We start from the raw sequence: 16,848 nt of genomic DNA, 5'->3' as shown, positions 1-16,848 counted from the left end.
GCAGAAAGGAAAGCACGACCGCAATCGGACATCTACAGGGGGCCTCTCGACGAGAAGAACACCACTCGACGAACAGGTTCCACTTCAAGGCGTAAGCGTGTCTCGTAGACAGTGCTCTTGCCGAAATGATGGTGTCCACTACCTCCTGGGGTAGTTCACCTAGAACCTCCGCGTCCCATCCAGGGACCAGACATGGCGTTTCAAAAGGTCTGGACACGGGTGCCAAACGGTGCCTAGTCTCTGAGTCAGTAGATCCTTCCCAAGAGAAATCTGCCAATACGGCACCACTAGCAAGATTTGCTCTTCGTCCTCCTGGACTTTGCACAGTGTCTGTGTGAGAAGGCTCACTGGGGGAAAACACATATTTGTGTAGGCCCCATGGCCAGCTGTGTGCCAGTGCATCCGTCCCGAGAGTTCCCTCGGTCAGGGAGTTGAACAACTGGCAGTGAGAGGTTTCTGGAGAAGCAAAGAAGTCTACCTTAGAAGCTCCGAACCGTCTCCAAATCAGCTGAACGGTCAGGGGATGGAGTCACCATTCTCCCAGGAGCATTGCTTGAGACAGGTCGTTGGCTGTACAATTGAGCAGGCCTGGAATGTGAATGGCATGAAGTGACCTCAGAACATTCCGACTCCAATAGAGGAGGTGGCAGGCGAGTTGTGACATACGACGGGAGCGCAGACCACCCTGTCGGTTGATGTACGCAATGGTTGCTGTGTTGTCCGTTCAGACCAGCACATGCTAGCCTTGTAAGTGACCTTTGAGATGGTTCAAGGCTAGGTGCACTGCTAACAACTCTAGGCAACTGATATGCCACTGCAGCTGCGGGCCCGTCCAAACCACTGAGACTGCATGCCTGTTGTAGGTGGCCCCCCAGCCGGTGGTGGAGGTATACGTGTAAACCACAGCATGCTTGGAGTTCTGCTCTAGGGGCACCCCTGCCTGGAGAAATGCAAGATATGACCACAGGATGAGGGTTTGGTGACAGGCTGGTGTAACTTGGACCAGTTGAGTCCCATGCTTCCACGCCTACCTTGGGACTCTGCCATAAAGCCAGTGGTGGAACGGTCTCATATGTAACAGGTAGAGCGGTGTAAGAGCTGCCGCAGCTGTCATATGCACTAGTAGTCTCTGAAAAAGTTTCAGTGGGACCGCTGTCCTGTCCTTGAACATATTCAAGCAGGCTAGCACCGATTGCACACTTTCCTCTTTGAAGTGTGCTGTCTGTTCAACTGAATCCAACTCCATACCAAGAAAAGAGATCCTCTGCATCGGCGAGAGTCTGCTCTTTTCCCAGTTGACCCAAAGGCCCAACCGGCTAAGGTGCCAGTGAACCAAATCCCTGTGCTCGCTCAACTGATCCAGAGATTGTGCTAGTATTAGCCAATCATCTAGATAGTTGAGAATGTGAACATCCTTTTTGTTTTGATACTGTAAATCATGAAGTTCTTTTATCTAAATTGGCATATTTTAATTTCTCTGAGCAAGCTCTCAACTGGATAAAATCTTACTTGTCCTGTAGAAAGCAATGTGTTTGTATTAATGACTCAAAGTCTCCATTTAGTGAATGTCCAGTAGGGGTCCCCCAAGGCTCTATACTTGGTCCGATCTTGTTCACACTTTATATTAATGACCTGCCAGAGGCATGTAAAAATGTTGATGTCCAGATGTATGCAGATGATGCTGTAATCTTTACACATGATAAGAACTACTCAGAGATAGCATCTACACTTACATCAGCGATGGTTCACATTGATGACTGGCTCACTAGGTCGTGTCTCTACGTAAACACCAAAAAAACAGTCTGTATGGTGTTCACCAAAAAATGTATGAAGGTGTCACACTCTAATGTGTTTCTTAGAGGACAGGAGCTTGATGTTGTCAATGAATTTAAGTATTTAGGAGTTATATATGACTCCACCTTAACATTCAAATATCATGTGAAAAAGGTGGCAAATAAAGTTAAATTCAGTTTGCAGAATTTTAAACAAGTCAGGCCATTTCTTAACACCAAAGCAGCCAAGTTGTTTTTATATACTATGATTTTTTCACATATCGAGTATTGTTTCATAAATTGGTCATTAACTAGCATATCGAGTCTTAAAACTATTGAATCTCTATTTAAGAAAGCCATTAAAATTTTTGATAAAAAGGCATTGTCATTTCACCATTGCAATATTTTAGAGAGACATAATTTTTTAAGTTTTGACAATTTCAAACGTTTCAAGTACATTTGTCTAGTTTATAAGGTGTTAAATAATCTTGCTCCACCTCCACTACATGCCTTTTTTCAAAGGCTTGCAAGCGGAGGTAGCACACGGGCCTCTATAAAAGGGGACTGTATGATACCATTTAGACGTACCACCTTTGGACAAAATGTAATATCAATAATAGGTGGAAAATTTTGGAATAGCTTGCCCCTTGTGATACGTCAGTGTCCTTCATTCACCTCCTTTAAAACTCAATTAAAACAGTGGCTCTTAGATAATCAGACATGTACTCACTTTTAACTGTAACTTTAGTCATTAATGCTGGGGGAACTGGTCGCGATTGATCGCGTCCGGAATGGAGGTTTGTGTTTGCATGGTGTATTTGTGTGTGCTCTGTGTAGTTGCTTTGTGTATATGAATGCACACATATGCATTTATTTAATAAATATTTACATGTATATACTGTATGTACATTTATACATTGTCTATGTTGTATATAGGTGTGAATAATTTACGCATGGATAAGTAAAGATCTTGAGTGTGTATGTGCGTGTGTGTGTATTTATGTATGCGGGATGATTGTGCATGGTGCATGCATGTGTATTGTGTGGGCGCGGACTATTGTTTTAGATGTGGTTGGTCGCAATTGTTATTATGTTATTATGAATTTTTGTCTTGTTTGTTTGTATTGTTGATGTATATTTTTATTTTTGTGTATTGTTGTCATAATGATTGAATGTTATATGATTGTTGGTTATTTTTTATTTTATTTTTTTTGTTCGTTTTTATGTCACCGGCCTAGGGACTGCAGATGAAAAATAGTATCTTTTTACTAATTCTGGCATATTTACATGGTGTATTTTTATACAACAATGTACATGAACATGCATGGTCCCTATTAAATAAACTAAATAAATAAATAAATAAAAAATAAATAAATCCTGCTCTCTGAGGGGAACAATAGCTGCCTCCAAGACTTTCATGAAGACACGGGGAGACAGGGAGAGCCCGAAGGGCAGGACCTTGTACGGATATGCCCGTCCTTCGAACACAAACCGCAGAAAAGGTCTGTGGCATGGAAGGATGGATACATGAAAGTACGTGTCCTTCAGGTCGATCGCTGCAAACAAATCTTGGGGATGGATGCACCCGAAAATGCGTTTCTGCGTCAACATCTTGAACTTGACTCGCAGATCCAGGATCAGTCATAACCTACCACCTTTCTTAGGTGCAATGAAGTAAGGGCTGTAAAACTCAGCCCTCATATCAGCTGGAGGGACCAGCTCTATCGCGTCCTTCGCCAGTAGGACTGCGATCTCTTCCGCAGAACAGGAGCATCGGACGCCTTCACTGTAGTAAAGCGGATACTGCTGAACTTGGAGGGACACCGGGCGAACTGAATCGCATAGCTGAGGCTGATGATCCACAGAAGCCAGCCAGATGGATTGGGTAGTGCTGACCAGGTACTTAGAAAATTTACAAGCAGGACCTGCAGAACCACAGCCATACCCGCAGTGGGGCAGCGAGGTGGAATACAGGGACCCAACTCGGGTGGCAGGCTGGAGTGTGGTGCGAGTGTGGGGTGCAGGGCTCACCTTGTTCCACAGGTTGGTAGAGGGTGCATGAGTAGGGCCTTTGTTGACAATCTCGAACCACCCGCTGCTGCCATCTGGTGAAAGAGGAGGAAACTCATCGAGATTTCCAAATTCTCCCCCTGGTCCTCCTGCAGGGGACGGAGAGGTGCCTTCACCATCCCCCAGAAAGCAGCTACCTCTCTCTGTGTCACCCGTCCCGGGTCTCTTGCTCTTCCGCTCACTGCCAGGTTTGATAGGGGCCAGGATGGGAGGGGCGGCCTGCCTGCAACTAGCTATACAGCACCATTTGTTGGAGGCTGCTGCAGATGCAGCGCGGGAGCAGATGAATGGGGCCACCCTCGGTGACAAGCAGAATGAGCCCCAGATCGCTGCAACGGGACTCCACCCCCCTGAAGGTAGAAGAGACTGGTTCGCAGCTCCGAGATGGTCATCTTCCCGCAGTGGGAACATGACTCATCCACAAAGACCACCTCAGCGTGCTCGACGCCCAGACATGTGAGGCAGCTATAGTGACTATCACCCATCGCCAAGGAAGGACCACACCCAGAAACGGTATCCTTATAAGGACGATCCGTCGTCTTTACAAAGACACAAAGGCGCACAGGGGAATTGGCCGCAGCCTGAAGTGTGCAATCCACTCGATGACCACCGTTGAATCGCTGTCTCGCCAACACTCAAAGCTTCCGAGAGCATGCTGAACTTGTAGTTCACAGCAGACACAGTTGAGCAGAACAATAGCTGGTATGCATTGCACTGCCTTCTTATACTCACACTGTGATCAGTGGCATCTTGAATGGTTTCAGTCCATAAATATGAAAAAACTAACTCTTCAAAACTGGTTCAGTAATGAAATGACAGATGATCTGATGACAGAGCAAGTTTTTAGTAAAGTTCTGTGTATCTCCTCCTTCACCAGAAATAACTGCACATCTTTGGCAGTGCTGATTGTTCATTAGCTGTTTTTTACTTTAAGCCCCAAGCTGCAACTTTCTGCAGATCTTGTTTGATGCTTTTATTTTTAAATGTGTCTTGTGAAGCTGAGAAGTAAAAAATGTAAAACTTTTACTTTTGTGAGTCTTAAACTAACATTCAAGGCTTGTCATGAGATCCTGTGCGATACAAACCAGTGTTATTTCAGTATCATTGATACACTATTATTTATTTTTACTAATATTTTTAACTAATTTTTTATTTTACATATTTGTATATGTGTGTGTTTACTTTCAGTTTCAACCTTCAACCAGTTCAAATCGACTCATACAGTGCTGATGGAGCTTCAGAATTCACTCTTTGAGGAAGAGGAATATAGAAAGACATAAAAGATCAGTTATCAAAAATCTCAGCCCCACCCACCAGAGCAGAAAAAAATTATCAGATCACAGCTTCTCCAAGCATACCAGACTGTGTTCTTCAGAACTACAAACCAACCTCTGTAAGTTATGGCTACTGTATCATCCCTTACAGTATACAATAATAATACTGCATATTTTACATACAACACTCATCTTTCATGTTATATGGTTTCCAATGCATAGATGTACTTATTTAACCAAAATTCATATTGATTGTTATGAAAGAATTAAAATACTTGTTGAAGCACTTATCATATTCCTTAACTTCACTTCAAATAAAGCTTACATATTTCTAAATCATCCCTTCTGAATAGCATATGTACCTTAGCTACTGTACCTGAACAAGGTTGACAGAGTTGACTGATGTCCAGATGTGTGGTCTGGTTTGTGATGTGATTGTTGATCACACAGCTGTAGCTGTTTTTCTCCTGATATTCCACCTCCAGAGGTAGAGAGAGATTGATGCTGAGATCAGACACACTGATGCTGGACAATAAACTGTTTCCTTTGTACCAGGAGAGAGTCACATTCACCACTGAACACAGCAGTGAACAGTTTGAAGATGATGATGAAGAAGAACAGACTTGGCTGATGACAGGAACAGGCAGACGAGCTGAAAACACGAGAGAACAAAGAGAAATTAGGATGAATGAAGATATTCAAGCTCGAGGAAAAAAAAACATTGAGAGGAACCAAGACTGATCAAAAGAAGAGCAATTCAAATAATCTAACAGTTGAATATTAACCTGATTTACTTTATGAATAAAACATCATCCACTGATATTTTACTTTAGATCGGCTTAAATGCTGTATCAAAAGAAGTGAAATCAATTGTTGTGAAATCAGACATGTAAGAAGCAAAATGCTGTGTGGAATAATACTTTTTGTAGTTCAAACAGCTGAAGCCAATATTTAACTCACCATAGACAATGAGGTTGTAATCAATACTTATATAGAGGATCTGTGCTTTATAACGTCCAGCATGTTTCATCGTGGTGTTTGTGATGGTCAGATCTCCAGTTTGATCGTCCAGCTTCAGTCTGTTTCTGAATCTCCCATCAAGAACACCATCATACACAGAGAATCTGTTGGTCTGTTTATTGATTACAGCTATTAACGTTCTTGCACGTCCAAAAATCCACTGAATCTCACAATCTTCCATTTCAGAAATAGCAGTAAAACCAGAGTTAAGAGTGACTGAATCTCCCTCCATTACCACTTCTTTACCAAACACACCTGAAGAACAGAGTTTATCACAGATTAAAGCTTTAAAAATCACTTATTGTTGGTCTGATGAAGCTTTTAATAAAATACTTTTATTCATAATCATACATCATTGTGATTATTTATATGATGTATAAATCACTATAATGCTGACGTATAACGTACATAAGTCATATCAAACTAAAAATATTCTGCAATAACTTGGCTTCTCTTGAGACTTCCCTGCTTTGCAGCATAGTTAATGATATGCTAAAGCCCGGGATTGGTTGCAAGGTAGTTTGTGATGTAAGAAACACAGGTGATTTTAAACCATGCTTTTGAGAAACTGAGTTTTCTCTCCACAGGGGGTCTGTAATCTGCTAGCATGTCTTTCTTTCCTAGCTAGTAATGGGCTATCCACCCTTTTATGGTACATATAACATAACGTTGTATTGCATACAGCAACGCATGCAGGCTTCGCAGCCCTGGACTCTGCTGGTGAGTGTTTTCTGGACAAACACACAAATGAACAAATGAGTGGAAACAACACGTAATGCAGAAGTTCAATCAAGTGAAATGCTAACATCTCCAACTGTAATGACTCCAAGTTTGACTATTTCTAATTATATATGGATATACATATAAGCACCTACTGTGGTTCTTTTCTGTGTCTGCGGTGGATTTCATAAATGTTGTTGTGCACTGTATCGCAATTGTTTCCAAGATCATGTTGGGGGATTTTCTCGTATAAACACAGTGTATATATATAACTTCTTATTTATAAAACTCTCAGTAGATTTCATCCCTAAAGTCTAGGCATAAATGCACAAAAACTTTCAGATTTATAAAACCATGCATAAATCCCTTTAAAAAATCAGTTTCAGGGGAAGATTGTGCGTACGTGAATCTCCACCTCGTCGAAAACAGAGTTTAAAATCGTTGTTTTCTTCATTACTTTTCTCATTCGAGGAAAAGTAGTTTGTATGCATGGTCTAGAATGTCCTTATGTATTTTCACCAAGTTTATTTTTTTATAAATCCGGATATGTGCATGGAAAATTGCATACACATATTTTGATTCCCATTTTGTATGTACGCAATGTTTATAAATGAGACCCCTGCTGGGTTTGGATTTTTCTGTATAGGTTTGTGTTTGCCCACCACTAGTATTTAATGCCCCCTTCAATACTGGCCTGTAACAGTGAATGTCAATCCTCTCTGACTAATTCAACCATTCATTTATTACATGGTATAAGAAAGGAAACAACTGAAGTCATAAAAACACATTTCAGACTCACCATCCAGACGCCAGAAACACAAACAGATCAAAACAATCCAAAACATCTTCATCAGTTTCAGTCCACAAATCATATGAAAAGATAAACTCTTCAAAACTGGTTCAGTAATAAAATGACAGATGAGCTGATGTGAGACTGCTCTGTAGTAAAGTGAAGTGAAACTCCACCTTCGACTAATATAACTGCACACTTTTAAGTGTTAATGCATGTGACCATCTAGCACTGTTTTTTGGCAAAAAACAAAAACACATTCTGAACATTGTCACTTTTAGCTCCAGAAGGTGTCAACTTCCTGTAGGTCAGTGGTGTTTTTTTCAACAGTAACAAACTGACCCATAATATGTGAAATGTGTCTTTAAGCTCATTTGTTGTTTATTTCTTATCAAATGTCTGAATTGTTTCTCCTCTCACTCAGACTGATTTCAGAGTTGGCTTTATGGAGCAGGAACAGATCTCCTGCTTAAGATATTTTAGATTTAGTCCGAGAGCTCTCAGTCCCTCCATTGAAGCTGTGTGTACGGTCTACTGTCCATGTCCAGAAAGGTAAGAAAAACATCATCAAAGTAGTCCATGTGACATCAGAGGGTCAGTTACAATATTTTGAACAACCGAAAATACATTTTGGTCCAAAAATAGCAAAAACTATGACTTTATTCAGCATTGTCTTCTCTTCTATGTCTATTGTTAGACAGTTCAAATCAAATCAGTTTGTCATATCCGGTTGGCGAACAAATCATTCGATGTAACCAGATCTTTTTGAACGTGTTCACAAAATCAAACTGAATCATTTAAAACGGTTCTCATCTCTAATACGCATTAATCCACAGATGACTTAAGCTGTTAACTTTTTTAATGTGGCTGACGCTCCCTCCGAGTTCAAACAAACCAATATCCCAGAGTAATGCATGCACTCAAACAGTAAACTGACTGAACTGCTGTGAAGAGAGAACTGAAGATGAACACCGAGCCGAGCCAGATACGAACAATAGACTGACTCGTTCACTCATTTAAACGTTGCATCTTGTAATGTAGCGTAACCAGTAATTTATTACATGATACCAGAACAGAAACAACTGAAGCCTTGATAACTTTTAAAACTCACCATCCAGACGCCACAAACACAAACAGAACAAAACAGTACAAAACTGTGTCAGCAATAAAATGTAAGATGCACTGATGTGAAGAAACTCCACCTTCATCTAAAATAACTGCACATCTTCACTCTGAACTTTGGGTCTGTCCAAATTCTCACACTTGCAGTCTTGGCCTCTTATATGTAGGCAACAGGAAGTAAGTGTGCAAGACTTTAAAATGGCACACTAAACCCACACAATCTTGAATACTGGTTCAGAGCACATCCCATCATGCATCACGTTTGGGAACTCACATCATACAAATAAGTCATCTAGTTAGATGAACGGTCAAGTCCAAAGAACAGAAACATGGGTATCTATTCACAATCATTTAGAGCTTCAGTAGGCCTCAACTTCCTGTAGATCAATGATGTAATTTTCAACAGAAACAAACAGACCTGCAACGTGTTCAAAGTTTCATCTTGTCATGAGTTTCTGCGGTCAATGGAAACAAGGATGAAGCATTATTTGAAACTGGACGTCACAAAGCTCAGTGCAAGTAGTTCATTCTGTGTGATCAGTGATCTTTCAGTGATCAGTTTTGCCAATGTCAGTGTTGTTCCACAATGTAGATTTACTTCACTTCTTCTCAGCAGGAGAGACAATGAAGAAACCTTTCACTTGACATCATAAATGTAATAAAACTTGGAGAAACTCTTGAACCTCAGAGTGAGAAAGCTTTATTGATAAAGACAAGCAAGCCATTACAGATGAGAAATGGACAGCAGTAGTAAAGTGAGGTTTGTGTATCTTATAGAAAAATATAAAATATATAATTTAGAGAGAGAGCTTTCATGTTCAGCCAGAAGAGAAGTTCAGTCAAGATCCTTATGAGACAGGACATTTTCCTGATGTGTGAATGTGTCCGTGATATCAGATCTGATGTCATAAACCAGAAAAATGACAGTAGCCACGCCCACCAGAGCAGAGAGGACCAATCGGATCACAGCTTCACAGAGTCTGAAGAATAAAAACACAAGCTCAATAAATGCTAAGTTCTCCATTCACTGATAGAGAGTTAAAAATAAAACCAAATTTTGTCATTTTAAAGATAAAACAACATATAAATGCAATAATGATCTAGTTTCACAAGTTCAAATTAAAAATAAATAAATAGTTAAACTGATGTTTATCTCACTGTGATTTTGCAGTTCTGACTTTTGTGTAGAAGAACATGCAACCAATGCTTTGTCCAAAATCACCCTTAAATACGACACTATTATGTCAGAAAACAGAATGATCTGAAACACGACTGCACTGTGATATGTATCTAATTCTCTCAGTCCGCCTGCACAGTTTATACTCGCGCATTTATCCTCATGAACATCAAGAAGCTTTCACTGATCTTACATTTTTCAATCTTAAAACCAGGAAAAGGTTTTAAATATTGAAAAAAATAATTTGCAGGGATTTTTTGCCCCATATATTTTTATATATATTAAACTGTCATTCATTTCCATCACTGGTGTATGCGCGGCAGGGCACTTTTTCAAGTATAAGTGGATATACATGTGAATACTGATATTGACGTACCATCACACGTGTGACAGAGTTGAGTGATGTTGACATGTACAGTCTGGTGGCTGATGGGATTGTTGAGCACACAGCTGTACGTGTTTTTATCTTGATTTTCCACCCAGAGACGTAACGAAATGTCACTGCTGAGACCATACACTCTGAAGCTGGTCAATAAACTGTTTCCTTTGTAACAGGAGAGAGTCACATTTCTCACATCCGCAGCCGAACACACAACTGAACATGAAGAACATTCTGAAGAGACCCGGCTGATGACAGGAACAGGCAGACGAGCTGAAATCATGAGAGAATAAAGAGAAATGAGGATGAGTGAAGATACTGAAGTAGGTGAGGAATAAACATTGAGAGGAACCATGACTTAAAACAACAATTTTGCTATAGAAAGCCAACCTAGTCATTTCAATTATTTAGCGATAATAATATTCTTGATAAAATGTCTAACTCACCATAGACAGTGAGACTGAATCTATTTCTCACATGGTTGGTCAGTAGTTCATACTGTCCAGCATCTTCAGTTGTGATGTCTGTGATGGTCAAAGATCCAGTTTGATTGTCCTGCTTCAGTCTGTTTCTGAATCTCCCATCAAGAACATCATCATATACAGTGATTCTGTCGTTCTGTTACATTGATTTCAGCTATTAAAGTGTGTTATTTTCCAAACCTAAACATCCACTGAATCCAATCATCATCCTTCATTTCAGTAAGATTAGAGAATAGAGTGACTGAATCTCCTTCATTTACTGAAATTAGTCTCAGTCCTCGAGCAACAAACCCACCTGAAAAACAGATTTTTTAACAGATTAAAGCTTTAAAATCACCTAATGTTGGTTTGATGTAGCTTCACTAGAATACTTGTAATTACTTTAGTCTGAAGTGAAAAAGATAACTACAATAATAAGAAAGACTTCTATCTAAACTGATTTAGTTTAGACCTGAACTTTCTCTAAACTTGGTCTGACAGTAAAATCACCATTCAGTTATGTCTATATGAGAATAACTGTTAATGTTAATCCTCTCTTGGCTGATTTACCAATAATTTCTGCATGGTACCAAAACAGAAACAACCATAAAAGCCATAAAAACACATTTCAAACTCACCATCCGGACGCCAGAAACACAAACAGAACAAGACTAATTTCAGTGACATTTTCTTCATCGGTTCACTGAAAAGATCTTGGTAGTAATCCTTTAAAATGTCAGAAAGCACTGAAACATGACTGAACTGTGATATTTATTTGCTTGTTTGTGAATCCTCCCCCAAACTCAGTTTGTTTCCACCCACACGCTCATCTCATTCAACATCACGAACATCAATAAGTGTTAGCTGTTCAAATTCACTCTGGCGCTGAATAAATGTAATGTGATGTATGAATGTAATCTGGATGTTTTACATCTGCCATGTTGTCTTTATCACATGACCTATATCACATATGATGCTGAAAAACCAACATGATGTGCTGGACCAACTGTCAAAAATGTCCATCTAACGCATCTTTACCTAGTAAAACTATTAAAAAGCAGCAGAGCTTACTGTAAAAAGTGCTGAGTAATCACGTCATCTCTATTAGAACTTTATGTCAGAAACGATTGGCCAGTATTTTGAAAAGGTCCTGTTCTCACATTATCTTTTAATAGCAATTTGTCATAATGAAGAGACTGAACGTGTGAAAAGAGCTTATGCTGTGTCTAAAAGGTAACTCGGTGTTAACTTCTTGTTTGAACTGTTGCATAAAATCAACATCACATTTGCAATCTTGCTGAGATCACGCTCTTGCAATATTGCATAACTCAGTCATATAAAATTTTTTTAAAAATTAAAAAAATAAAAAAATAAAAATACTCATATCTTGACTTTTGTTAAATGACTAAGTACTATTTTTTTTTTTTTACAGGTTTTTCTTTACTTTTAAACCACTGAAAAAAATAATACCAAAAAAAAAAGAAATTCATTATATTATATTTTGAGGGAGTTACAAATGTATCCACTGTAGTGGACAGCATGCATCAAACGTATAAAAAGTGAATCAACAGAACTTAATGAGCTACATCATGTATTGAAAGTGTGCACGTGCAGGAGTTTATCACACTAGGGCAGTGGTTCCCAACCTTTTTCAACTCTCGGCCCACACAACCAAACACATATGTTTGCGCGACCCACTTCAAAAAAATTAACTGACCCCGCTATTGTTGGGTTAATAACTTAGTACTCAGAAGTTAGATTTTAAACTGTATTTATTGAATAAACATGGACAAAAAAAAAAAAAACTATCGCGATTTTTTTTTTTTTATCAATTTTGCAATTGTGACACACACCGATATGCTTTTACAGTCATAAATGCATTCAGGATTAATTTGAAACATATTTCCAAAAGAAAACCAATCAGAGCTTTATCAAAAAGTTGTAACATCTCTAGAACAGACATAAGTCAAAATTATCACTATAGTGAAGATGTAAAAAAATGTATAGACTTGTGGCAAAAAAAAAAAAATCCTGTATACAGGGACTTTTTTTTCTTTTTTGCCATGCATTGTTCATAGAGCTCATTAATTGTAGCGGTGCCTCAGGTGTTTGCAGTGTGTATACAGTATGTGTATGCGGTCAGCAGTGAGAGCGCATAAATATAACGCGAAAGCACATTAAAATAATGCACGAGTGCGAATCTCTGTTCGCACGCAGATTTCCTTTGCTCGTTCACACTTAAAACGTGTCTCCTCTCACTTAAACTGCATCCTGTTCACTAACAAATTCACTCTATGCTCATGTGTTAGACATGAATTATTTTCGCACATTTTTATTTCTAGCCTTTTACCGCAGTGAGAACGCTCTGATCCGTCAACATTGGCTCAGAAAAAAGGCGCATCACAGACAGTGTGTGAACCTGGAGTTAGGCATATGCCCATGTCTCTGTTCTCGCGCTAGGCACAATGCATTCTGATTGGATCAGATAGCATACTACGGGAGGTCAGGGCCACGGAAAACTGTGCTATAAAGCGATTTAGAACTCGCGCACGCTCAAATCATGATTTTAGGACGTTTTCTTTTAATCGCACAGCCCTAGAATGGACTGCAAATGAACAGAAAATAATTGGCAATACCACGGACCACAGGTTGAAAAGCACTGCACTAGGGGAAAAAATACTTCACCTTCCAACTATTGACTAACACAACAGCAATCACAAACATCCAGCAAGAAGCTGTTTATCCACCGACAGATCAAACCACGTTACTGAATAGATTGTGCAAAACAAACAGGGACATTTTGTAGGGTCCATTCAGACTTCATGTATTGTTACAACAAAATCAATTTAATTTAATTTAAAATGAATGAAAAAAATACAGAAACCTGTAAGTGTATTTGTTCATCTAGATACATTTGCATTTGTTTATCCAGATTTTGCCATTTTGCCAAATCTGTGCAAAATAAGTATTTTGAAACTGTTCAGTTGAAACACATGTGAGCTTTCTCTTTTCTTCGGAAAATAAAAATATAAAAAAGAGGCCTGGTTCATTGTTTCCTGAAATTTGAGTATGATGAACTTAAACAACAATCCTCATATTTTAACTGTATTTATAGCCTATACTGTAGCAAGGTTTAGAAAAAGCAAACATTCAACATTAAACTCAAAACATTTAACCTTTTAGTGAATCAAACTCTCCAACTAAAAAAAAGCATGCGTAACATCGAGCACCTCCTTCTGGATGAACCATCGAGAGGGGAAATGGACTTTGATGAAGCGCTTCAACACTTAATAACATATCTGTCAAATATATATATATACAAAAATAATCCCAGGGTTGCGTTCAGCCCTGACAAAACATTGCAAAACATGTTTAAATGGAAACAGTGGTGCAGAATAGTGAAGGGTTTGTAGAAACTGTGGTTCCTAATTGTTGTAATCCAACAATTGCCTCGCATTTCGGGATGAAAAGACAAACATTTCAGTTGAAGAATAATCCACTTCTTACCTCCGAGACTGTGTTCTGATCTATATGACCTTATTGTTTATTTATTGTGAGTATTAGGCTTATCATTGTTTATACTAAAGAAAGCATTATTTGATAATCTAGAGTATTCTTCATTCACAATAAACTCATTAGAGGAAGATCACTTAGAGGAAATATAAAAAACAAAAATCACACTATATTTTAAACAGTAATAGAGGGTAAAAGGCAGATGGAGTTATTGTAATCAAAATATAATTTGTGAGAAATAGAATCAGAGAAAGTTTAATCATTGTTCAGAGCTGAAACACATGTCCATCACCGCCTTCCCTAACCTACATCACAATTCATTTTCATACATACATCCTCTTTTACATCATGGCAAATAAACAAGCTTTTGCTGATCTTACATTTTCAAACTCAAAACCAGGAACAGAATTCAGAAAGTTCTGACAATCAGCAAACAGCTTGTCTAAAGCCATTTAAGTCTAAGTCCAAACCAATGCAAATTAAAACAGTCTTGGTGATATGTCTCTGCCCATGGCATTTTCAAGTCACAGTGTGTATCAGTCTCTCCTCTCTTCCTTCTCTGCAAATGTCTTAACTGCTAAAACATCATACTACCACAACAAAATTAACAACTGTTCTGACTCTTGCACACATTTCAAAACTTTCTCTTCTCTTCTTAATCTGCCTCCACCTCATCCTTCATCGACTCTTACGGCCGACAACTTTGCAGTTTTCTTCACACATAGGACAAAAACCATCAGTGACCAATTCTCCACACCACAGACTGATGATAAAATCACAACTTCTTGCTACTGGGGTTTCTCAAGGCTCAGTACTTGGACCATTTCTCTTGTCCATCTACATGATGTCATTAGGATCTGTCATTCATGTAGTGGGGAGGTCGTGGCCTAGTGGTTAGAGAGTTTGACTCCTAACCCTAGGGATATGGGTTCAAGTCTCGGGCTGGCAATAGCATGACTTAGGTGCCCTTGAGCAAGGCACTGAACACGCAACTGCTCCCTGGGCACTGCAGCATAAATAGCTGCCCACTGCTCCAGGTGTTGTGTCCTTGGTTTGTGTGTGTGTGTGCGCACTTTGGATGGGTTAAATGCAGAGCACAAATTCTGAGTATGGGTCACCATACTTGGCTGAATGTCACTTTCATGGCTTTTCACTTTACATGGCACTTTCACTTTACATGGCTTTTACTATCACTGCTATGCTGATGACACTCAACTCTACTTCTCATTCCATCCAGATGATCCGATGGTAGCTGCTCACATTGCAGCCTGTCTGAGTGACATTTCTAGATGGATGAATGACCATCTCCTTAAGCTCAACCTTACTGAGACAGAACTGCTGGTGGTGCCAGCTAAACCATAATTTCATCGCAACTACTCTGTACAGCTGTGTTCGTCAATTTAAATGTAAATTTAAATTTATGCATTTAGCAGACGCTTTTATCCAAAGAGACTTACAGTGCATTCAGGCTACCTATTTTTAACTATCATTTTTACCTATCACCAATTTAAGAATACTTTTTAAGAATAAACTTTTTTTTTCTGCTAAGAACAAACCAAGTTGAAAACATTTAAGAATGTAAATCTGTGTGTATGTTGCACAGCGCTGAACCATTATAAAACACATAGAGTCAGAATTCCTCAAGAGAGTGTTCAACATAATAAATGTCATAAAAAAACATAGAGAGTCCCTCGAAGCTCAGAGTGAGAAAACTTTATTGATAAAGGTAAGCAAATACAGATGACAAATGGACAGCAGAAAAGTGATATATATATATATATATATATATATATAAACAATAAAGCATTTAAACTAGATTTTACGGAAATTATAATAATGCGATAGCACTTCTGTTTTCTTGTTTTCATGTTCTGCCAGTTGAAGAGCTTCAGTATTAAAGCCGTCTGATCCGTATAAAATAAAACTACAAGGTACACCCAGAAAATATGAAAGCTAATGTTGTAATAGAATTAAGATTGTATAAAAAGGCATTGTAATATTGATGAATCATGGTATTTGATCATATACGCAACTGTTACTATTACTATTATACGCGAATGTTACTATTAATAATATTTTAGCCTGAAAATGATTTGCTAATAATTAAACAGGAAAAGTATAATACAAAAGCATTTGTATTAAAATAATTAAAATGATACACACAATTGTTATAGAATTAATGGCATGCGAATTTAGGTTTGTGACGCTGGAAAACATGCATGATCTTGTTCAGTTCTTCTGGATCTGATGTCATAAACCAGAAAAATTACAGTAGCCACGCCCACCAAAGCAGAGAGGACCAATCGGATCACAGCTTCAGTAGAACCACAACAGTGTTCAGAGTCTGAGGAATAAAATCATGAAACTGAGATCAGCTCAGTCAGTAGACGTTAATATCAGCACCAACATCAACTAATATCAGCTCTGCTGTACCTGAACATGGTTGACAGAGTTGACTGATGTCCAGATGTGTGGTCTGGTTTCTGATGGGATTTTTGATCACACAGCTGTAGCTGTTTTTATCCTGATATTTCACCTCCAGAGGTAGAG

Source organism: Carassius auratus, chromosome 22 (genome assembly GCF_003368295.1).
Source record: "Carassius auratus strain Wakin chromosome 22, ASM336829v1, whole genome shotgun sequence".
Classification (NCBI taxonomy): Eukaryota; Metazoa; Chordata; class Actinopteri; order Cypriniformes; family Cyprinidae; genus Carassius; species Carassius auratus.
This window is presented reverse-complemented; position numbering follows the sequence as displayed.